Source organism: Equus asinus, chromosome 1, assembly GCF_041296235.1.
Source record: "Equus asinus isolate D_3611 breed Donkey chromosome 1, EquAss-T2T_v2, whole genome shotgun sequence".
Classification (NCBI taxonomy): domain Eukaryota; kingdom Metazoa; phylum Chordata; class Mammalia; order Perissodactyla; family Equidae; genus Equus; species Equus asinus.
The window spans coordinates 186,064,674-186,089,756 of record NC_091790.1 but is presented as its reverse complement, the minus strand read 5'-3'; the positions used below and the strand labels follow the sequence as shown (position 1 = coordinate 186,089,756).

At 42.0% G+C, this 25,083-nt stretch overlaps 1 long non-coding RNA gene and 1 pseudogene across 1 annotated transcript; both read left to right on the top strand.

The window, feature by feature from the left end:
* Window positions 1–20,421, top strand: LOC123277131 (uncharacterized). The gene is made up of 4 exons (XR_006513838.2): window positions 1–104; window positions 231–392; window positions 11,248–11,345; window positions 12,230–20,421. It is a non-coding gene; the product is annotated as an uncharacterized lncRNA (long non-coding RNA).
* A 2,377-nt stretch (window positions 20,422–22,798) lies between these two features.
* On the top strand, window positions 22,799–24,432 carry LOC106830891 (large ribosomal subunit protein P1 pseudogene; annotated as a pseudogene).
* Window positions 24,433–25,083: the final 651 nt, after the last annotated feature.

Sequence of the window (25,083 nt, the reverse complement as noted above, 5' to 3'; positions counted from 1 at the left end):
CTAGGTCATCCTGGGTAGGGCAGATCTCTGCAGTCAGCCATTTCCTGGAACACAAAAGAGGGGGGCATTCCTTGACCGTTGCTGTTTTCCAGAATAGGGCTTGGGTAAGATTTAACCTTGTCAAGGACAATCACAGACCTCAAACAGCTTTAATGGTTGGGGATTTAAGAATTAAGCAATTAAATAAGTAAATAAATAAAAGTTACGTAACTGCCGTCATCTGCTTTCAGAGAGAAAGTGACTCCTGGTCCCTGAGGAGGCCATATCAAGTCTACAGCTAGCTCCTTAGCTCTGCAGTTTCAAAAATTCATCTGCATCTGCCCAGGACCAGCCTGAGAGATCCCTGTAACAGAACAGATGGCACTGAAATGGACTCGATTATGTACAAGGAGGTAAGATTCATTATAGCTCATTGAGGGAAAGAAAGGATTACCCAGTAAATGGCGTTGAGACAATTAACTAGCAACTTGGAGAAACAGTAATTTTAGAATCTTACTGTATGTTGTGCACTAAAATAAATCCCAATTGAGTGGAAGAGTCAGATGTGGGTTTTTTTCAACATACAAATCTCGGAAAAACAGAATTGAATATTTTCAAAACCTCTAGAGGAAAAATAACCTTAGAGGCTTAGAAGCAATATAAGAAATTTTAAAAAAGAGCAAGATCTATAACCTTGACTACAAAAAATATAAAGTATAAAAGCAAACGGCAAACAAAAAATATTACATCAAGTGTAACAAAGAGGCACTATATTTAGTATTTAAGACCTCATATGTATTGGTCAGAAAAAAATTAAGACTAAAAGATAGAAGGGCAAAAGATACAAAAAAGCAATGTAACTAGCAAACAAAGATTTGAGATGTTCAGGTCCCAGAGAATAAAAAAATGTAAATTAAAATACCAAGTTACCATTTTCCTCTGTTATATTAGCATAAATTTAAAAATAATACCTCTGGGGCTTCTGTTTCTGGTTAGGATGTAGAAAGCCACAAGTGACTCTTGAAACTGCCCTAGAAATAAGAACTAGCTGAGTAAGCCACAAAATCATGGTTTTTAAAACCCTTAGAGTGCTCAGGATGCAAAGAAATCTAAATAAGCTAAATTCCAGATGTGACAAGCTCTTCTTAGAATAGAAGAGATTCATAGCTGCTTTTATCCGTGAAGAAGAGGCAAGAAGCGGAGGAATCTGCCATAAAGTCAGGTAAAGAGATATCAGTCAAATTTGTAATTATATCTAATGCCTGTATGTGAGCTCATGTGACAGATCAGAATCCCAAAAAGCCCCAGCCACAGAGCAAGCCTACACCCACCCATAGGGGGATGCTTTCATCTAGGTCTTCAACTAGGACACAGGAATAATAGCCTGAAGCCTAAGGGCAGGGAAGGAGAACTGAGAGAATTCCCTTGAGGCATGCAGGATCCTCCCTAAGTGCAAGACTGGGAACAGGACAGAGAGCTGCAAGAAATCTCTTCAAGGGAGGCAAGGTCTCCATCAACTGCAGCATGGGCGCCCTCCTCAGACTTGGAGCAGGGCAGAGGGTGTAGAGAGGTCTCCCAAGTTGCAGAAACTTGGGGGCAGGACCCAAAACCCAACACTGGTAGCTGGCTGCAAAGCAGAAAAAGAGACACTGTCTATGGTTCAGAAAGCTGGCAACAGGGCTGTGAAGCATGATAAGACCCCTTGAGTCTCACTGATGCTCAGAGCCGAGCCCTGAAGAAGGGAGAATCCTGATAGCATCATCAGAACATTTGAAGCCCGCGGTGAACTGGATCAAACTGAAGCTGTAACAGAGCCCATACCCTCCCCAAATTTGGTTTTAATTGTCTCAGCCCCTCACATTAGCAGTCTAATAGAAGGGACACAACCTTTGCTGTGGATAAATATTATTTACTTCAATCTCTACTGAGTTTTACACACAATACCCAACATAAATAAAGAATTAAGAGACCGTAAGATGGCAAGAAAATGTGAGATTGGGTCAAAAGAGGAAGAGTAAATAGAAGAAGACCCAGAGATGTCCCAGATGTTAGAATTATCTAAACAGTGACTGTAAAATAAACAGAATAAGTGTGTATGAACAAATGGGGAATTTGGGCAGAGATGGAAACTATAAAGAAAGAACCAAAGGGGTACGTTATTAACTCTTAAAAGACCACTAATTTTGTTTAAAACAGGAATTATAACAATGAAGTTTAGAGTTTAGAGCATATGTAGCAGCGAAATATGTGTCAACAGGAGCAGAGAGGATGGGAGTGGGGTAAATGCAGGTACTGTTGCAGAGCTCTTACATTGTTCATGAAATAGTATATTGTTTTTTGAAAGTATTTATTGATAAATAAATGATTCATAGAGAAATTACTAAAAGTAACAAAATAGGTCTAGTTAAAAAGTCAACAGAGGAGATAAAATGATACGTTAAAAATATTTAATTCACCTAAAGAAATGCAGTAAAGGAGAAACAGAGGAAAAACAAATAGATGGGAGGTATGGAAAACAAATACCATGATGATGGACCAAAACCCAATCATATCAATAATTGTATTAAACATAAATGAAATAACTGCTCTAATTTATAAAGCAGAGATTGTCAGATTGTACAAGAAATCAAAACTTCACGATAGCCATTCATAAGAAAGATACTTTAAACAAAAAGACGTGAACTAGTTAAAAATAAAAAGAGTGGGAAACAATATACCAAGCAAATACTAAACATAATGCAGCTATATCAATAAGAGAGGAGGTAGTGTTCGAGACAAAGAGCATTACTGAAGCTAAAAGAAACATTTCACAACGATAAAAGGTAAATTCAACAAGATAACAAAACAATCATGAATATCCATACAACTTATAATGGAGCATCAATATACATGAAGCAAAAATGACAGAACTAAAGGGAGAAATAGAGAAATCCAGTCATACTTGGGGACTTTAACATCTCTGTCAGTAATTTGTAGAATAAGTACCCCAAAAAATCCGTAAGAACGCAGTATATTCAAAAAACAACTTGATATTTATAGAACACTGAACCCAGACATTTCGAAAGCTCTTTTGCAAATGCACATGAAACAAACACATAAATAGACCATATGCTCGGCCACAAAATAACTCTCAATACACTTCAATGGGTTGAAATCATACAAAGTATGTTACATGACTAAAATAATATTGTTTAAAATCAATCACACTAGGGTATTTAGAAAATCGCCAAATCTTTTGTAGTTAAACAACACAAATCTGAAAAACCCATGCACAGGTAAGAGATCACAATGGAAATTAGATATCTTTTTAACTGAATGGTAATGAAAACACAAAACATCAAAATTTGTGGAATGCAGTTAAAGCAACGTTTAGCTAGAAATGTATAGCTTTCAATACCTATATTAGAAAAGAAGAAAGATATAAAGTCAATAATCTAAGCTTCTACTTTGAGAATTTTGAGGAAGAAAAGCAAAATAAATACAAAGTAGAAAAAAAGTAAATGTTGAAAATAAGAGTGGAAATCAAGGAAGGAGAAAATGGCCATCAACAGAGAAAATTAACCATTTTAACTAGGCTCTTTGAAAAGATTAATAAAATCAATAAACCTCTAGCAAATCTGATCAAGGAAAAAAGATCACAAATGATCAGAAACGAAAGAAGTGTGACCACTACAGATCCTTTCAATTTTGAAAATAGGAATATTATAAACACTTTAATGTCAGTAAATTTGACAACTGGTAGGAAAGGGACAATCCTTTGAAAAAATACAATTTTTCAAAATTGACACAAGTCAAAAAGGAAATCTAAGTAGCTCTAAATCTGTTTTAAAAATTGAATGAGTAATTTAAAGAGCACATACACCAAAGAAAACTCCACTCTACATGGCTTCACTGGTAAATTACGTCAATCATTTAAGGAATCATAATGCCAATCTTACACACTTTGAGAAATGTTGAGGAAGAGGAAACATTCCCTTATTTGTTTTATAAGGAAAGCAGAACCCTGATACTGTATCCTGAAAAAGACAGTATAAGAAAAGAACATAGAACAAGATCCTTCATGAGCATAAACAAAAAAAATCCTTAACAAAATATCAGGAAATCCGATCCAGCAATGTATAAAAGAATAAGATATCATGACCAAGTGAGATTTGTCCCAGGAATGCAAGGTTTGTTTACTATTCAAAAAATAATCAATATAATTCCCCAAATTAACACCATATAAGAGAAAAATTATATGATCCTTTCAATAGATGAAGAAAAACTATTTGATGAAGTTCAATACCCTGGCATAATTAAAAAATACATAATCTTTAGGATTTTTTTAAAGCTAGGAATGTAAGGTCTTCCTCAGTCTGATAAAAAAAACATTTATAAAAGCTACAAATAATATCTTACTTACTGGTGAAATAAAGTTAGCAACAAGACAACAATGTCCACTTTCACCGCTATGAAATGCTGTATGGGGGTCCTAACCAATGCAATAAGGTAAGAAAAAGAAAGAAAATTTATATAAATTGGAAAGGAAGAAGTAAAACTATCTTTCACAGATTACATGATTTGTATGGAGAAAACCTTAAAAAATCTATAGAGACATTACCAAAAATGATTAGTAAATTTATTAAGGTTGCAAGATATAGGCTCAATATACAAAAATCAGTCTACACTCTCAGTGAATACTCTGGATGAATAATTGGAAAATAAAATTTTAAATATTATTTACAACAGTATCAAAATTATCAAAAGACTGGGAATAAGTCTAATGAAAGATAGGCCAGACTCTATGCTGAAACTACAAAATATTGCTAAAGGAAATCAAAGAAAATCTAACTAAATAGAGAGATATATCATGTTCATTGATTAAAGGACGCAATATTGTTAAAATGCTTATTCTCCCAAAATTTACTGATAATTCAAAGCAGTCCTAATCAAAACAACAGCAGGCTTTTTTTTTGTAGAAACTGATAAGGTGATTCTTATATTTATTTGGATGTGCAAAGAGTCTAGAATAACAGAACAATATTGACAAAGAAAAGCAAAGTAGGAGGAAATAAACTATCTTATTTCCAGCCTTAACTATAAAGCTAAAATAATTAAGACTGTGTAGTATTGTTATAAAAGTAGACAGATCAACTAAACAGAACAGAAAGTTCAAAAATAAACCCACATGAATATGGTGAACTAATTTTCAAGAGTTACCAAGTCAATTCAATGGGGAAAGAATTGCCTTTTTAAGAAATAGTGCTGTATCAACTGGATATTCATAAGGAAAACAATGATCTTAATGCCTCCCTCACTCTCTACACAAAAACTAATTTGAAATGTGTCAAATACCTAAATACAAAGCTAGAAACATAAAGTCTCTAGAAGAAAGCAAAGAAAAATATCTTCCCAACTTTACAGTAGCAAAGATTTCTTAAGACACAAAAAAGATTAATCTTAAAATTTAAACCTTGATAAATTGAACTTCATCAAAATTAAAACTTGCTGCTCATCATAGAAACTACTAATAAAATGAATAGAAAAGTCACAGGCTGGGAAATAATAGTAAATATAAATATATTTATATATACATACACATAAATATATACATATATGTGATAAATAAATTGTTCTGGAATATACACACTTTATAAATAAATAATTTATAATTTATATTTTATTTATATAAATTTTTACTTTATATATACATTTCATTTTATTTGTATCTTTTTATATAAATTTATAGTTTAATATATAAACTTTATGTGTTTACATATAAATATATATAAGTATATACAAACTATAAATTAATAATAAAAAGACATACAACTCAATGAAAAAGTACATTTCACAATAGAAAAAAAGGAATGGCCTGTAAGTACATGGAAAGTATGTTGAAAAGTTACTCAACATAGGTCAACAGGAAAATATATATTAGATAGCATTTCATTCCCACTAGAACGGCTAAAATAAAATAGATTGACAATTTCAAATTTTGGCAAGGATATAGAGCAACTGGAATTCTCACACATTTCTGATTGACACGTAAAATGCACAATTGCTCTAGAAATTCATATAAAATTAACATAGATCTACTCTCTGTCCAAGAAATTCCACTGCTAGGTACTTACCCAAGAGAAATGAAAATGTTATGTCCACAAAAAGATTTTTATGTTTGTTCATAACAACTTTCTTCTTGATAGCCCAAAATTTTAAAAAATCACTTTGTTTTGATTGACATGTAAACGTGGTACAAATTTAATGTACACAATTCAATAAGTTTGGAAATAAATATCCACCTGTAAAACCATCACCACAATCAATGCCATAAACATATCTATCACCTCCAAAAGTTTCCTCCTGTCCTCTTTATTATTTATTTATTTAGTCATAAGAACACAGCATAAGATCTACTCTCTTAGTAAATTTTTAAGTACACAATACAATGCTGTTAAATATAGGTACTATCCTGGTAGATCTCTAGGACTTCCTCATCTAGCATATATGAAACTTTGTACCCCTTGACCAACACTTCCCTATTTCCCCATCCCCCAGTCCCTGGCACTACCATTCTACTCTCTGCCTCTGTGAATTTGGTTTTAGATTTCTCATAGAAGTAGGATCACGCAGTATTTGTCCTTTTGTGCCTGGCTTGTTTCACTTAGCATAGATATCCTCCAGATTCACCTGTGTTGTTGCAAACAGCAGGATTTTCTTCTTTTTAAGGCTGAAAAATGTTCCGTTGTATGTTAATCCTGTATTTTCTTTATCCATTCATCTGTTGATGGTTGCTTCCACGTCTTGGCTCTTGTGAATAAGGGGGCAGTAAATGTAGGAATGCAGGTATCTTCAAGATCCTGATTTCAATTCCTTTGGATAAATACCTAAAAGTAGGATTGCTGGTCATATGGTTGTTCTATTTTTAATTTTTTCAGCCATCTCCATACTGTTTTCCATACTGACTGCACCAATTTACATTCCCACCAACAGTGGACAAGGGTTCCCTTTTCTCCCTTTTCTCTACATCCTCACCAACACTTGTTCTCTTTTGTTTTTTTGTGGGGTCTTTTTTTAAAGATTGGCACCTGAGCTAACAACTGTTGCCAATTGTTTTCTCCCCAAATGCCCCCAGTACATAGTTGTCTATTTTAGTTGTGGGTCCTTCTAGTTGTGCTATGTGGGACATGCCATGCCATGTCCGCACCCAGGATCTGAACCAGCCACCTGGGCCACCAAAGCAGAGCCACGTGAACTTAATCACCTAGCCACGGGCCTCACCCCCTTTTGTTTTTTTGATAACAGCCATTCTAAAAAGTGTGAGGTGATATCTCATGCTGGTTTGACTTGCATTTCCCTGATGATTCGTGACTGATTGATTGATTTGTAAGGAAGATTTGGCCCTTAGTTAAAATCTGTTGCCTTCTTCCTCTTTTTGCTTGAGGAAGATTGTCACTGAGCTAACATCTATGCCAGTCTTCCTCTATTTTATGTGGGCTGCCTCCACAGTATGACTTGACGAGCTGTGCTGTGTCCGTGCCTGGGATCCGAACCTGTGAAGCCTGGGCCACTGAAGCAGAGCATGTGAACTTAATGGTTATGCCACCAGGCCAGCCCAAGATACATGATTTTGAGCATTTTTTCACATACCTGTTAGCCATTTGTATGTCTTCTCTGGAGAAAAGTCTTTTCAGGTCTTTCGTGCATTTTTTCATTGAGTCGTGTCGAAAGTTTAGCTAAGCTACAAGTCTTTCACTTCCTAGTTTAAGCTTACCCCTAAGTATTTTATTCTTTTTGATGATAATGTAAATGAGCTTGTTTTTTTAATTTCCTTTTCAGATAGTTCATTGTTAGTGTATTAAAACGTAACTGATTTTTGTATTCTACAACTTTACTGAATTGATTTATTAGGTCTAATAAGATGTTTTGTGTGGAGTCATCAGGATTTTCTACAAATAAGATCATGTCACCTGCCAACAGAGATAATTTTTCTTCTTTATTTCCATTTTAGATGCTTTTATTTATTTTTCTAGCTTAATTGCTCTGGCTAGGATTTTGAGTACTGTGCTGAATAGAGGTGGCAAGAGTGGGCATCCTTGCCTTGTTCTGGATCTTAGAGGAAAAGCTTTCAGGTTTTCACCATTGAGTATAATGTTTGCTTTGGGCTTTTCATATGTGATCTTTATTGTGTTGAGGTAAATTCTGTCTGCATCTAATTTGTTGAAAGTTTTTATCATGAAAAGGTGATAAATATCATCCAAAACTTTTTCTGCATCTATTGAGATTATCGTGTGATTTTTATCCTTCATTCTGTTAATATGGTATATCACATTGCTTGATTTGCATATGTTGAACCATCCTTGAATCCCAGGAATTAATCCCATTTGTTCATGGTGTATGATCTTTCCAATGTACTGTTGAATTTGGTCTGCTGATATTTGGTTGAAGGTTTTGTATCCATTTTCATCAGAGATATTGGCCTGTAGTTTTTGTCTCTTGTAGTGTCTGTCTGGCTTTGGTATCAGGGTGATGCTGGCCTCATAAAATGAGTTGGTAAATATTCCTTCTTCTATTTTTTAGGAGAGTTTAAGAAGGATTGGCATTAATCCTTCTTTAAATATTTGTTAGAATTCACCTGTGAAGCCATCTGCTCTTGGGGATAGCAGCCTAAAACTTTAAACAACTCAACTGTTCATCAACTAGAGAATGGATAAACGATCTGCATACTCACTCAATAGGACACTACTCAGACGTAGCAAGGAGTGAACCACCAATACATACAAAAACATGGATGGATCTCAACAATGTTGTGTTGGAAAACAACAAAAGCTGGATGAAAAGAACATATTTGTTAATTCAACTTATATGAAGCCCAGGAATAGGCAAAAGAATTCTCTTGGGTGATGAAAATATTCTATTTCTTACTTTTGGTGGTAGTTTTAAAGGTGTATATAATTGTTAAAACTTATCAAATTACATTCTTAAATATGGGCATTTCATTTCCCACAGCTTACACCTCAATAAAAAAATTTAATAATAGTATATTTAGCTGGTGAAAGTGTAGTAAAACCAATACTCCTTCAAATTAGACAATCATTTTAGAAAGCAGTTTTGGCAATGTTAATCAAGAATTACAAAACGTCAAACATTTTAACTCACCAATTTTGTTTAGGAAAATCTACTCTTAGGAGATAATTCAAAATAACAAAAAGTGACATGCACAAAAATGTTAACCATAGAATTCTTGTAATAATGTAATCTGAAGCATTCAAAACCCAACATTGGGTAATAATTTAACAAAGTGCAATAAATATACTTTGTAGAATATATTTTAGCCATTAAAAGTTATATTTATCATGACAACTTAACAAGCTGAAGACATATTTATGCTGTAATTCTTTACATTCTTGTAAAAATATACATATGAAATACTCCAAAAGGAAATAAACCATAATGATAAATTGTTGTGTTGGGCTTGTGGGAGTTTTTTCCTTTTCAGCTTAGTTATCTGAATTTTGGTATTTTTCTTTCCTATAAAAATATCTTCAATTTTTTTTTGGTTTTTCTTTTTTCTTGATATTTTTACAATATTGTGTTTCTCTATCCAAGAACATGGTATTTTTCTCCAGTTATTCACATATCATTTATGTCCTTCCATCATTTTCTTCGTTTAACTGGTTTTTTATTACACAAGAAAACCATGGTAAGATTTTCATTATTTTTCATATATATATATATATAAAAAGATCTCAATTTTACCCAATAGTTTTTAATTTATAGGGAATAAATTTTTAAACTGGACTTTAATTTGTGAGTATAAGAAATCAGATAGACCTTTCAAATGACCCAAACACTCATGCCCACCAGATAGAATCGTGACATATGTGTTTATAATGATATAAACATTAAACATATTTACTTTGAAAGCATCTGGAAATATTAGCAGTGGTTAGTCTCTGAGGAGTGAGATAAAGTTAAACTGCTTTTTCCTTGTCTGCTTTTCCTAAAGTGAACATGTATTATTTTGTGATAAGAAGAAATAGTAAATTGAAATCCCCATTTCAGTCTCAAGCCCTCCCAAAGCCCTGGGCCCAATCCTGATCTGAGTCACGGTCAGGGAAATGCAGCACCCCCAGGCCAGAAGCTTCCCCTCTCGCATTTCATCTTGCTGTTAATGCTCCACTTCCGGTCACTTGACCTTGCACTTCCCTTCCTGTGCTACTCTTTTGACCGGGTAACCTGATGCTCTGGGGCTTCCTTCTCTGGCCTTCAGCCATGCTCCTACCAGTCCTGCTGTCCAGACACTCCCTCTGGGCTCAGTAAACCTGTTGAGTAAGTGCAGGAAGCAGGGACCCTCAGTCTGGTTTCTCCTTCTTGGTTCCTGGGCATCTGTGTGTCACACAGGCAGCTGGAGCAATAGCTACACCTACCTTCTCTCCCCAAATCCCCAGCACCAGAGCCTGCTCAGCCATCCTGGCTCCTGTTCCTGCCAGACCTTTATTAACCGTGACAAGGGTTTGGAACACCTGCGAAACATCATAATCTCCCCTTGTCCCTGTAGAAGCAAATACAGTAAAAGGAGGCTGTGGAGGGTGGAGCGGTGGCAGGCGCACTCCTGGAGATCCCAGCTCCAGCCTTCCTCGCCTGTCTGTGTCTCCCCCTCTCTGCTCAGATCTTCTCTCAGGAGTCTGGCCAAAACTGCTAAAGGAGAGCTAAAGAGGTGACTGCAAATTGAAATGAACATCCTGCTGAAAAGAATTCAGAGTGATGATAAATAGTTTTATGGGGCCCTAGCGTATTGCAAACGGCAGAGGACTCTCTCTCCCCATCCGCCCCTGGGTATAAATTAGGGAGAGAGATGAGTGCCTCGTCCCTCCTTCCTGCTAACCCCTCCAGTACTTAGAAAAAGGAAGAGTGGCCACGCCCAACAAGGAGGGCCAAGGAACAGCTCAAATGAGAGGGAGCCTCATTAAAATGTCTCCTCACTACTATTCAATCACTAATTGACTTTTCCTCCTCACTTTAATTTTGACACTGGTGTCTTGATTAATTAACTCTGTCACCAAAGCCCCAGGGTGCCACAGAAGGACTCACCAGGAGTTTATCTCTCTATGTTCCAGCCAGTTTGACAGGTAGATTCTCCCTGGCCAGTTCCATGGGTAATGGCTGGAGCTGTCTTAGTCCCTTGAGGAAGCGGAGACACGTTGTAATTCTCTAACAATTGGTGGCAGGGCCCAGCCAGCAGGAGGAGAAGCAGAAAGGCTAACGTGTTGCTCTCCTCTCTGGCAGCATCACAAATTCTTTCTCTCTCTCTGCACTTTTGTATGCCAAGTTCATCACAGAAACTGTGGCCAGTGGGAAAGATGGATCACAAGAGTTGTTTCTGGGTAAGCCTCGTGGGAAATGATTTGTTCACTCACTCGTTCATTTATACAAATATTTAATTTGTTTTTGACTGGCCTGTGCTAGTCTTGGGGAGGGGCCAAAAGAAGTATAAATTATAACATTTATAATTTTAGTTAAAGAGATATGACATTCTCTTACAAAAATAGAAGCCAAGATTTGGTGTTCAAAGAAAATCTCTGGGTGGGCCAAGTCAACTGTCCTGGGTATTTTCGTCATGTGTTCCCTCCTCACCTCTGGGACCATGTGGCTTATTTCAACATGTAGTGAAGAATCACAATGAAGCCACCACCAGGTGGAGCTTGGTCAAGACCTGTGGAAAAGTCAAAGTTCTTTCCCCCTGCCTGGCTTTCTCCATTCTCTCTCCTGGAATGGAGGGATAAGGTAGCAGTGGAAGTCATAGAAGAGAAGGGAAGTTTCCATTTCACCCCCTCCTTACCCCACCCCACGGAGGAGGAAGATGGGTAGTTTGCACTGGGCTACCTGTGAATGGAGCCACTTTGGCCTAAAGGTGGATGGGGGGATCTGCTCTCTGGTCTACACTACACTGGGAACTCCCAGACCTGTTGCTTTTTCTTCCTCTTTTCTCTTCATCTTAGTGGCAGAAGTGGCACATTGCCCCAGGGACCCACTCTCCTTGGGCGCTGCAGCCATCTTGTCCTCTTCTCTCTCTCCCCTCCGTGTAGGAAAGAAAAAAGACTCACGGCCAGGGATTGATTTTTTTATGTATGATAGTTGATGTGGGTAGGGGGAGAAAACAGAAGCCGTAGCCGCTGCTGCTTCTAGCCTGACTTACAAAAGCCCTCTGAGTTGGGATTTAGGGTCCACCCTCACTAGCAATGATGTGCTATTTATTTTCCTTTTACAGTTTTCATCATATACGTCTTTCTGTAGAAGACTCATAGAGACGAATGCTGTGATCTTGGGCAGAATACTGGTAATTCCAGGGTCCCTTGTCCAAACACCATCAAAGAGTGCCTGACAGCTGCTCTACGAATGGAAAGCCGAGGAGGCCAGGCTAGGCCGAGTCATTCCCCCAGTGCGCCTCCTGCAGAGGGTCTGTCCTGGTATTATTTTTAGGGCTCCAACCTAATGGAACCCCCTTACCATATGCTTAGTATCTGAGACATACTTTTCTAGATGACCCTACTTCTTGTATCTCCTAATTTCATTCTTGATCTATTTTTTAACTTACCTTGGCAACCAACATGAACACCCCTTTGTTTAAAAAAAAAAAATCATAACGGCTTCCTATAGCCCTTAGAATAAAACCTATCCTCAGCATAGCCTAGGCGATAGGTTGTATTGTTGATCTCAACAGCTGCTGCTCCTCCCTATGGGAGGAGTGGTCATCCCCACCCCCAAAGACATCACATTTGGCCATGCAATTTGCTTTGGCCAATTAAACTGGCACATCTACTTCTACGCAGAAGCTCTAAGCCATCACATGGTCCTCCACCTTCTCGTTTCCTTCCGCTAAGGAACCAGAAGTGTCCCAGTTAGGAGTTGTCCATCTGCCTGGGTCCTGGAGTGAAGAAGATGTGCAACCAATCCACCATGGACAGGGAGCACGAGTGATAAGTCAACCAACTTCTTTATCGTACACTACTGAGATGTGAGGGTCATTTATTACCATGCAGTTTGGCCTAATCTGACTGACACATTCTACAATGTGATCTGACTCCTGACCACTTCTCTGATCTCATATCCTACCTTCCATCCCCTTGCCCACCACACTCCAAACATCCTGGCTTTCTTTCTCTTCTTTGAACATGCCAAGCTTGTTCTGACCTCAAAGGCTTTGCTGTTCCCTCTGCCTGAATTGCTTTTCCCTGAGGTGTTCACATGGCTGGCTCCTCTTCATTATTCGGATCTAGGTTCGAATGCTACCTTCTTAAGAAATGCCTTCCCTGAGCCCCTGTCTAACATAGCCGCCAGTCCTCTCTATCACCTTATCCGGTTTTATTTTGCATAAGTTTATTATTTGTGTTCCCTCCTTGGAACGAACCTTGAAGATAGAGACCTCATCCATCGCAGTTACTTCTGTATCTCCAGACACTAGAAGATCACCTGACATGTAGGAGACACTTAGTGTTTGTGTCACAAATAAAGGAACGTCTCTCCTAAACTTTAAACCTGTTTTCAACAGACAACTGGAAACCTCTTTTGGGAAACCCTGAAACTCCCCACAGATCCAAAGCAGAATTTGTGATTCTGTCGTCTCTTCCTCTCCCCAACCTCCTCCTCCTCCTCCATTCCCTGATTACTGACACCTTCAATCACCTCCGTCCCCAGAAACCTGAAACCTCAGAGGACTCTTCCACCCTCCCTCTTGGTCACCTCCCCAACTCCCAATCAGTCACCAAGCTGATTCCCTTTTTAAATCTCTCTCTGATCCACTTGGTCCTCATGCCCACGCGCCTGCCCTCGCTCAGGCCCTCATCATCCTTTCCCTGGATTATCACAATCTTTGCAGAACAGGGTTCCCTGTTTCCAATTTTCTCCCCTCCCATCTGTGCTGCGCACTGCCACCAGAATTATCTTTCTCAAATCTGATAATGTCACTCCCCTGTTTAGAAGGATTTCGGAGGAGCTACAGGATAAAGCTTAACTCCTTAGAGGCCGTGCCATACCTTTGCGTCTGGCACCAGCCAGGTGTCCAGGGTGTCTCCTACAGCTCGCTGTTGGACCCCTGACCCCGTCTAGCCACAACGAATCAGGCAGTGGCTCCAACATGGGTCTGTACTCGCTGATCCCTCTTCCTGGAACGCGCTTCCCCCTGCAACCCCTTGCCCCCTGAACACACACACACTCCCACACTCACACACACTCCCATCAGCATGCCTCCACCTACTGGGAGCTTTCTCTGCTGCTCTTTCTCAGCCATCTCTGTTATCAGCACTCTTTCTGTGTAGCTTTCCCAACTCCTCCTTCCCCTCCTCCTGTAAAAATGAAAATAGCTCTAATTATGAGCTCCATCCTTTCTCATCCTTTAGCACTTTATGCAAACCTCTATTATAAGCCATCACATGGCATCGTGTGCTTTCTGGGGACAGGTTTGTCTCCCCCACAAATCTGTGTGTTCCTAAGAGCTCAACAGGAAACTTTTCTTGTTTGAGTCCCCAGTACTTCACACAGTGCCTGATAGACACAGTATGTGCCCAGTAAATCTTGTTCCAGTGAATAGATGGTGTTAAGTGTAAGGAGCGAGACTAATAGATGGACTAATTACGTTTCAGGCTAGAGCACTCATTTGCGTGATATGACCAGGGAAAAGAATGCAGATAATAGTGTATCCACTCTCAGTCTCAGTTTTGCCCTAATAAAGCCACCCTACAAAATGAAGACTCCTCTGGGATAGTAGGACAAGGACCAGGGATGTGCACTTGTTCCAGCTCCAGACCTCACTAGTCCTTGGACCTCAGTCGTAGCTCTTAAACTCTCATTTACTATTTACATAGCTTTCTCCTACAGGTAGACTGCAAGAAAGGGCTTTACTGACGCTGCTCCCATTTTACAGATTCTAAGGGTGGAATTAGCGATGTTCCCAAACCACACAATTAGTAACCAGCAAAGTTAGAACTCGAACTCAGGGTCTCTATCTGTAAACTCTGCGCCCTCCTCTCCCAGCGGGGCTGTCTTCCCCTCAAAGGAGAGCATTAGTAAGCGGATTATCTCCCGTTCCCATTGCCTCTAAAACGCTCAATTGCAAGACTCTCTTCCCCCCGGGCTGTCTTGAGTCACTCATTCCACCTAACCTCTCACAATCCTGGGCACCTAGCAGGGCCGAGCCTCCAGGCAGTCGGCCAAGACCCACAGCTCCCCACCCAGGCAGTGGAGGCTCCCCTCCAACGGGGAGCTCAGGGCCAGTCAGCAGCCCAGCTGTCAGGTTAAGAGATTCAGATTCCAACTGAACACTCTCTGAGGCTCAAAATAACCCCTCCAGTCTTCCCGCTTATTTCTTAAATGCAGTTCTTAGCAGTAATGATGGCACCTGTGGGGGAGGAAAAAGAAGAGAATTAGGCTGGGAGTTGGTTTCATGTCACCTAAAAGGATTACTTTATACCATCAGAAAGCTAATTCCCCTCCTACAGGGGGAGGATGGATCAGGTCTTCACTTCAGATGGTACTTTATGAAAAGATTATTTAAAGATTATAGGACAAAATGGATACATCTGACAACATCTGCTAGGGCTGGGGCTTTGGCTGCCTGAGAAATAATCATTATTTATGCAATTAGTAGATTGCTTGCATCGGTGCTAATCTCGAATCTGCACGCAACTGTCCACACACTCCCGTTGTCCAGTTGTTGAGCTTCCTTCCCCATCTCCTCCCATTTTTGACTAAGAGAGCCACAAAATGCCACCACCTCCATGAAGTCTTCCCTGGTCTCTCCACCCAGAAGTGGACTCCCTCTCCTCCTCCAAGGACTGTATTAGTACACCCTGCTTTGTGCAGGCGCTCTACCTGCCTGTGCCTTCTCTCCAGGGCCCTGAGCATCTTCCACACCGACTCCTCAGGCCCCACAAGGCTGTGCATAAAATAGGCAGTGAGAAAGTAAAAGCTTCTCTGTGCTCCAGGGGTCTCAGCTGTCGACCCAGGCAGGGTAGGGAAGGAGGGCTTCAGAGAGCACGGATGTTGCTTGGGGTGAGTCCTGCCCATGTGAATCTCGCCATATTATTACCCACTCAGGGGCTCTGGGGCTAGGGGCACATGGTGTGATCTGCCATCCTGAGAGGCCCCTAGGAACCATCGTTATCCAGAGCATCTTCGTCAGACACCCTGGACTCACGCTGCTCACTATTTTATGGTGGAGCAGTTTTGAGAAAAGTATGGAGGAATGATACTGGATTACTTTTCTGAAAAGTCCTTGGGCGTGGTACAACAGAAGCGAGTCTGGATTCACTCAGAGTTGAGGAAGGCTAGCTCGTGAATCCCCAGAAATCTGTGAATGGCACCTATATTCATCCATAGCATTGTGTCCCCAGTGACTATGGACTCTTCCAGCCTCTCCCCCATCACTGCCCTTGGGCCCACACTGAACTAACACCGGCCTTCATGCCTCATACTCTTCCCTGCATCCCAGAAGCACACAGTTTCTTCTGCCTGGACTGCCCTCCCCTCAGCCCTTCTCCATCCCATGAATTCCTCCCCTACTCCTTTAGACTCCGCTCACATGTTGCCTCCTCCCTGAAGCCTTCCCTGATGCCTCTGGTAGATTCAGGGCATCCTTATTTTCCTACTATTCATTATCTGAGATAGAGAGAGGCAAAAATCAGCACATCTGAAAACATCCACTAATAAATGGCCACTCATAATAAATAATCAACAACTGTGTATCGAACGCCCACCCCGTGCCAGGCACTAATCTCTCCACTTGGAATTTAGCAATGAGCAAAAGAGACGAATTGCCCCACCCCTGTGCAGGGGCAGGACAGCAATACACAGTAAACACGATAATAAGTAAATTACATAACATGTTAGAGGTTGACAGATGTGTGCAAAAGGGAAAAAGTAGAGAGAGTAAGGAGGATGGAGAACGTCGAAGGCGACAAGAGAGGGTGGGGCAGGGCTAGACGGGCGGTCTGCGCAGGCCTCCTGGAGCAGGTGGTGTTCATCGAAGACTAAAGAGAGAAAGGAATGGTCAAGCAGATTCCCGTCGGAAGAACATTCCTTGAAAACTGCGGCCCAGGGCCCAAATCCAACCTGCCACTTGTTTTTAGATGGCCCACCAGCTAAGAATGTTTCTTACATTTTTAAAGTGTTGGAAAAAATCAAAAGAAAAGTTGTATTTCATGACACATGAAAACTACATGAAATGCAGATTTCAGGGTCCAAAAATAAAGTTGTATTGGAACATGACCGCCCTCATTCGTTACGCACTGTCTACGGCTGCTTTCGCACTGCAGCGGCTGAGTTGAGTAGCTGTGATGGAGACGTTCAAAGAATAAAATATTTACTATCTGGCTCTTTGCAGAAAAAGTGTGTTGACTCCTGAGTTAAAGCAAAGACCCTGGGGCAGAGGCAGGAATAGGCAGGAGAAGAGCACGGCTGGAGTGAGCCAGCGGGGTGACGAACACGGAGGAGGGGGTGGTGGAACAGGCTGGGGAAGGAGTGCGGATCATGTAAGGTCTTTCGGGCCACGTGGTTTCAACTCAGGCAATAGGGAGCCATCGCAGGATTCTGACTAGAGGAGGCACGGAGTCTGACTGATGTTTCAGGATGTCTTCGGCGGCTCTGTTGAGAGTAGACTGTTATTGTAGGGGATTATGGATGTTATTTATATGAGAAAGGACAGTGGCCCAGACCAGGGTCGTGGCACTCAGTGTAGGTGACAAGAAGTGGTCTAATTCTGGGTGTGTTTCAGACATAGAGCCAACCAGATTTCCTGATAGATTGGACGTGGGATGTGAGAAAGAGAGAGAGAGCAAAGAGGACTCGAAGGTTTTGGTGTGAGCACTTGGAAGGTGAAACAAGTTTGTGGGGAAATGTTACGGATTCCCTGTAGCCGTGCTGGCTTTAAAACATCTGTTGGACAAGCCACTGGTGATTGGGAGTGTCGGTTGGATTGATGAGCCTGGAGTTCAGAAGAAAGCAGTGGATTGAGGTATACTTTTGGGAGTTGAAGGCATATAAGCGGTATTTTAAATCATGGGACTTCATCTAGACCTCATCTGGTCTCCAAGGAAGTGCCTATCGAAAGAGAAGAGGACTGAGGATCAATCCTCGGACGGGCTGGCATTAAGGATCAGAGAAGAAGGGAGGCAAGCAGCAGAGACTAAAAGGAGTGTCTGTGTCCAATGAAGCAGGTAGAGACGAGGCCAGAGCAGAGGCCAGGTGGGGAGGGTGTGTCAAGGAGGAGCAGAGATCATCCCAGTACAGAGCCGCCGCTGTGTAAGCAAGATAAGGGCTACAGGGCATCACCGACTCAGCAACGTGGAGGGCACAGGTGGGCTCTACAGGAACAGCTTTGGGGGAGAGACGGGTGAGAACTGACTGAGTGAATTTGAGAGAGAGTGGGGAAATAGAGAAATCAGAGAAAGTGAGTACAGACAGCAATTTTAAGGAGATTTGCTGCAAAGCGGAGCAAGGAAATGGGACATCGGCTGGAGAGGAAGGGCACGTTTATGAGAATAATTGAAGAGGGAGCAAAACTGATGCCATAGGAGAGGGGGAATTTTTGCTAGAGCAGGAGAGACTGGCCAGACCTAGTGCATGCATGGATTGACCACGGGAGGTCCTCACTGCCCACAGAGCTCTAGCACCCAACCGTACTCACCATGTTAGGGACTTTGTATTCTGCTCAAACTTAGTCGTTTATTTGTTCTTCACCAGATTTTCGCTGAATGCCCTCAACCTGCCTGGTTTGATTCCGGGCACTGGGGGTACACAGCATAGGCAAGTCTGATGACCTCTGCTCTCTTGCAGGTTCCATGCTGGTTGGGGAGCTTGTGGAGGGACTTAAAAGCCTGAGTTCAATTGACTCAAAGGGCAAGGACCTTTGATATCTCCTATAATGGAAGTCCATAAAAATGTTCACAGTCATGCCATCATTACAGCCTTAAGCAACACAGTCGTGCCCTTATTAGAGCCTGAATCAGAAGGCATCACCTTTGTTTACCTATCTACCCCCTACACTGACAGTGATTTTCTTCAAAGGGATAACATTTATAACCCTGGCACCTAATGCAGCTTCTGACACAGGGAAGGAACTTTTAAAATGTTTGCTGAGTGAATCCAAAAATCCTGAGAGTTGGGGAAAAATCCTTTTAAAATTTCTCCATAATATTCACCCTTGTGAGTTATCAAGCTACACTTTTCAAAGCAAAACATCCCTATGGCGTCTAACACCTTTATGCCAGCAGTTGTCCACACTGAAGTATGAATTAGTTTTCTCAGATACTTTTCTTTTAACAACCAGCTGAGGTCGACTGTCCCTTATCAACTGGATTTTTCCATGGAGTGAGATGAAATGGACATCTGGGAGGCGTAATTTGGAAACTGAGGCACTACCAGGAAACATAAGACTAGATGTTCTGACCCAGTGGTTGTCCTGGTGACAGCATGAGGACACGAAATACCATTGCAGGGGACGTGGTGGGAGAGACATGAGAAGGGGTACAGAGGGAGAAAGGAAGTGAAAGGGCTCATTCTACCTGAGGCATTGTCACTGGGACCCCCTTGGTGGATTGTCCTGACCTGCATCCCAAGCCACTAGGAGGGTTACTGACACAAGTCAGAGCCCGATTTCCAGGTTTCAGGAAACAAAGCTTCCAATTTTAAATGAGTCTTTCCAATTATTTTAATTAGTAGGTTGTCTATCTCTGATTAATTTTCTGCTCTTCTAAACTTTCCTTCAGTACGTATATTTGGGGATAAGAGACATCTTGTTTTCACTGGGCAATCCTAGCCACTCCCACAGTTTCAACTAATGAGGGGTGAACGCTGATGATCCCTCTTGCGGGTGTTTCCAGCTGTTGATGGGGGCTCTCACCTGAATGTTACCCACCTCCCTTAGTTGCTGTTCTGATGCTACAGAGTAGAGTTGGGTTTGAAAGATTTTGCCATTTTTTCCAGGCACCCCTGTGTGTGGATTTGACCTTGTGGTTTTAGATGTCTCAAACCACCATTATCGATCCAACTCTGGCCATATCATCTGAGAATTTTGAATTCTGACTTGTGAGGTCGGTCACAGGAACAGTAACGATTCAGACTTCACTGACTAGAGCTTATACTGCAGCTCAGAACTCTGTCAAATGCCCGCGGACAAGTGTTCCTAGAAATTCAGACACACAAGATTCATCCTGCCAGGTGCCCCATGCCCCAGAGCCCTCCTGGCACTTTGATTGAAGTAAAAGTGAGGACAGTGTCCCTCTCCTCCATTCTGGATACCTGGGGACCCAAGCAGGGCAGTGAGCACCCCGACCTCACAGAGCCCTTCAGGAGAACTGCCCCGTGGGCTTCCGTCCACACCTCCATTTCCCATGGACCCCAGTCTGTGGGTCAGGAGGGACACACACAGCTGTCTGTCTACAGCCCCATCTCCCTCCTTCTCTGGCTTCTCACCCCCATCCCTGTTCTGCTCTGCCCCCCTCCATTCTGCACTGACCAGTCAGGGGTACTTCAGTGCAATACAGGAACCAAAGTCACAGGATCTGGAGTCAAGACAACCTGGGCTTCAGTGACAACTGCAGTCATTACAAACAGTACAACTTTGGCCACAGGCTCTAACCTTTGTAAGCTTCCATTTCCCAAACGTGAACTGGGGAAAAGGATTCCTTATTATTATTATTTTTTTTTTTTTGAGGAAAATTAGCCCTGAACTAACTACTGCCAATCCTCCTCTTTTTGCTGAGGAAGACTGGCCCTGAGCTAACATCCATGCCCATCTTCCTCTACTTTATACGTGGGACGCCTACCACAGCATAGCTTTTGCCAAGCAGTGCCATGTCCGCACCTGGGATCCAAACCAGCAAACGCTGGGCCGCTGAGAAGCAGAATGTGCAAACCTAACTGCTGTGCCACTGGGCCGACCCCAAGGATTCCTTCTTTCCAGAGTCATTGTGAGAATTAAAGGAGATTATGCATGGAAAGTGTTTAGGATAGCAACAGGCATATGGCATGGCTCAATAAATGTTAACTAATTGTATTTTTATATGTTTTTTCTTACATTTGCTCCGTGCCTAAATTTGACCAATTTGCATCACTTTCACCATTAAATCTCTGTCTAAGTCCTCCCCCTCTCCCAATGGATTACTCTAACACCCTCCGTATGTTTGTTCCTGCCTCCCTGTGGTGAACCTGCACAGAGCAGATAGCATGTGCCTTTCCAAAGTTAAATCAGATCACGTGTATCCCCCACTTAAAACTCCCACCACATTAGAATAAAGCCTGCCTGCCGTCCATGGCCCTGCCTGTCCCACCCCGTCTCCCCCTCCGCATCTCCACCCTCTCAACATCTGCCCAGCCTCCACTGCCATCTTGTTTTTCCCAGGCACGCTATTACCTGTCCTCCCTCCCGGCCTTTACACTCAGTATTCCTGCTGCCTGCACAGATCTCCAGATCACTTCAGTCTCTGCTCAGATGTCACCCTTTTGTCCTTCCTTGCCCACCTTGCCTATAATAGACATCCCTCCTCCAGTGGCACTCTCTATCCCCCTGCCCTGCTTTAATTTCTTCATAGCACTTACTATCCTCTGAATGTTTGTGTCCCCCCCCCAAATTCATGTATTGAAATCCTGACCCCCAAGGTGACGGTATTAGGAGGCGGGGCCTTTGGGAGGTGATGAAGTCTTGAGGATGGAGCCCTCATGAATAGGATCGGTGTTCCTATAGAAGACCCCAGAGAGCTCCCTTGCCCCTTCCATCATGTGGGGACAGGTCCTCAGTCTACAACTCAGAAAAGAACCGTCACCAGCCCCCGACCGTGCTGGTGCCGTGATCTTGAACTTCCAGCCTCCAGAATCGTGAGAAATAAACTTCTGTTGTTTATAAGCCACACAGTCTGTGATATTTTGTTACAGTAGCCCAAACAGACTAAGAAAGTACTTATCACTATATAAAATTATACCACTTATACATTTATTTAATCCACACTATTTATTTTGTACAGCATTAATATAATATTTGTTTTATGCAATATTAATAATCTAATGCATAAAATAATACCCTCCCAACAGCTCCTATCTCTTTATTGTGCTTTATTTGTCTGGATAGCACTTATGACCACCTGACATGTTATTCATTTACAATTTTTTACTAACTCGCAGGCTGTCTGACTCCATTAGGAAGCAAGCTCCCCAAACGGCAGCAACCTTGTTGGTGCCTGAAACAGTGCTCGGTACGTAGCCGGCCTTCAATAGACATTTGTTGAATCGACGAATAAGTTCTGGCCCATTTACAGTTTTCTTCCTGAAACACAAATTGCCTCTCCACGTCCCTGTCCCCCACATCCTGGCTCTCCCACGTCCACCTCGGTGTTGGAAAGGTCCCTGTCACCTGTGGGCACCAGCAAGGAAGGTTTACTCCAAGTAGACACAGACCACTACGGGGCAGCTGGTGAGGAAATTCACTGCTTGTTCAGTGCTCAGAGTTCAGAGAGTGAAGTCATGGTCATCAGACATGGGCCAGCATGTGGACGTGCAGTGTCCCCCCCCCCAGAGGCCTCTGAGGAGAGAGCAGCCCCAGGCCAGTGTCCTTTCCTGGCATCAGGACAGCAGACTGTGGTGAGAAGGGCAGGAGCCACGATAAGGTGGCCTGTTACCTCCGTGGGCTGGAAACCAAAATGCCCAGTGTCCCTGTCTGTCCTGCTGCTTCTCGTGAAGTGGCTGCAGATTCTCCTCTTCAAGTTTCCCCAGGACAGTGGCCTTAACTTCAGGTCACTCAGGCCCCTCATTTTGAGCTATCAACACAACACACTGTCATCTAGCCTAAGTCATGCAGATTGGTACGTGTGTGTGTGTGTGTGTGTGTGTGTGTTAAAATATATATCATAAAATGTACCAGTTTAACCATTTTGAGTGTGCAGGTCAGTGGCATTAAGTGCATTCACATTGTTGTACAACCATCGTCACTACCCATCTCAAGACTTTTTCATCTTTCCCAACTAAGACTCTGTGCCCATTCAATAAGAACTGCCCCCAGCTCCTGGCAGCCTCCATTCTGCTTTCCGTCCCTGTGAGTTAGACTACTGTAGGTACTTCATATTAGTGGAATCATAGAATAGTTGTCCTTTTGTGTCTGGCCTATGTCACTTAGCATAATGTTTTCAAGGTTCACCTATGTTGTAACATGTATCAGAATTTCTTACTTTTAAGGGTAAATAATACTTACTTTTAAGGGTAAATAATACTTCATTGTATGTATATGCCACACTTTCTTTATCTATTCATCCATCGATGGATATTTGGGTTGTTTCCACCTTTTGGCTATTGTGAATGATGCTACTATAAACATTGGTGTACAGATATCTGTTCAAGTCCCTGCGTCCAATTCTTCGGGGTATACACTCAGAAGTGGAATTGCTGGATCACATTCTGTGATGCTGTATTTAATTTTTTGAGGAACCGACACACTGTTTTCCTTAGTGGCTGCACCATTTTACGTCCCCACCAGCAATGCACATTGTTCCAATTTCTCCACATCCTCACCAACACTTACTATATTCTATTTTTGGATAGTAGCCATCCTAATGGATGTGAGGTGGCATCTCATTGTGGTTTGACTTACATTCCCTAATGATTAGTGGTGGTGAACATCTTCTCGTGTGTTTATTGGCTATACGAATTGTTACTTCACTTTTATAATTGTGTATAACAAATAAAACAAACAAAAAAATAAAATAAAAATGGTGTATAACAAAACTGCTCACAATCTAAAAAATTACAGAAATATCAAAGACTTAACAGTCTAACTTAGCCCCATTTCAGACATCTGAATTGATTTTGTTCTCCCAACTTCACAAATTTCACTCTTTTTTAACCTAAAAGGGTTTTTATAATCGGTAATCCAGGAAACCTTGTTTCCTCATGCCATAGGCAGCCTCCCAGCACCTGGCTTGGTTTTCACTTCCTTCTTGGTTCCTGTAACATAGCCCCAGATCTCTTCAAATGTCTTCCTCTAGGCATCTTGTCAAGATCAACAGATTCACGTTCTTCCCTCAGCTTCTGCTGAGCTGCTCAGACCTTCTGACAAAGCTAAGGCCCCATCGGGGTGAGGCCTCGCTTCCAGCAGCTGCTTGCCCAGCGCTCGCCCACACCATCAGTCTCTGAGCTTCGCTGAATCTACTTGGCTCTCAGCCTGCAGGGTGATGAGCTGACACTGACAGAGGATAAGATCAATGCCCTTGTCAAAGTAGCTGGTATAGACGTGCAACCTTTCTAGCCTGGCTTGTTTGCAAAGGCCCTGGCCAAGGTCCACAATGGGAGCCTCACTGCAGTCGGAGCTGTGGCCCTGCCCCAGTGGGGGTGTGGAATGGGAGTCCTGCCTCCTCCAGCACTGCTGCCCCGGAGAAGAAAGTGGAGGCAAAGAAAGAAGAATCTGAGGGGTCCGATGATGACATGGGCTTTTAGTCTTTTTGACGAGACCTCTTTGTAACACGTTCAATAAAAGCTGAACTCCTAGAAACAAAAAAAAGGGAAAGTCCGTCCAACCTGCCTCTCTCTTCTAGATCCACTTGCTTCCTCCTCATTATCTTCAGCTGCTATGGCCATTCACCTCTTTCATCAATGCCTTTATCGCAGTGTCCACTTCCTTGCTTCCCATTTCCTCTCTTCAAACCAGATCAATCTGGTTGGCTTCCCTTCCCAGTCCCTCTGCTCTTGTCCAGTTTCTTTGACTGTGTGTCCAGATCCAATGTCTGCCTCTTTTCCCTTGGTCCTTCGGCCCCATCTGGCTCAGGTAACGTCTTCTTTATTGACACAAGTCTGCCTTTCCCTAGGCGTCCTCCCTCTACTGTGGCCACTTCTTAATCTTTGCAAGTATCTCTTCTTCGCCTGGTGTCCAATGTTCGCATTCCACAGGGCTTAGCCCATCCCTCTTCTCACACTCTCCTTGGGTGGTTCTGTACAGCCCCACTGCTTTAAGTACCATCTATAACTTTATGACCCCCAGAGTTAGATCTGCAATCGCCATCATTCCTCTGAGTTCCAGACTCACATATACAACCGTCTCCTTGAAATGCCCACTTGAGTATCGCATAGATATCTCATAGTTAATAAAGC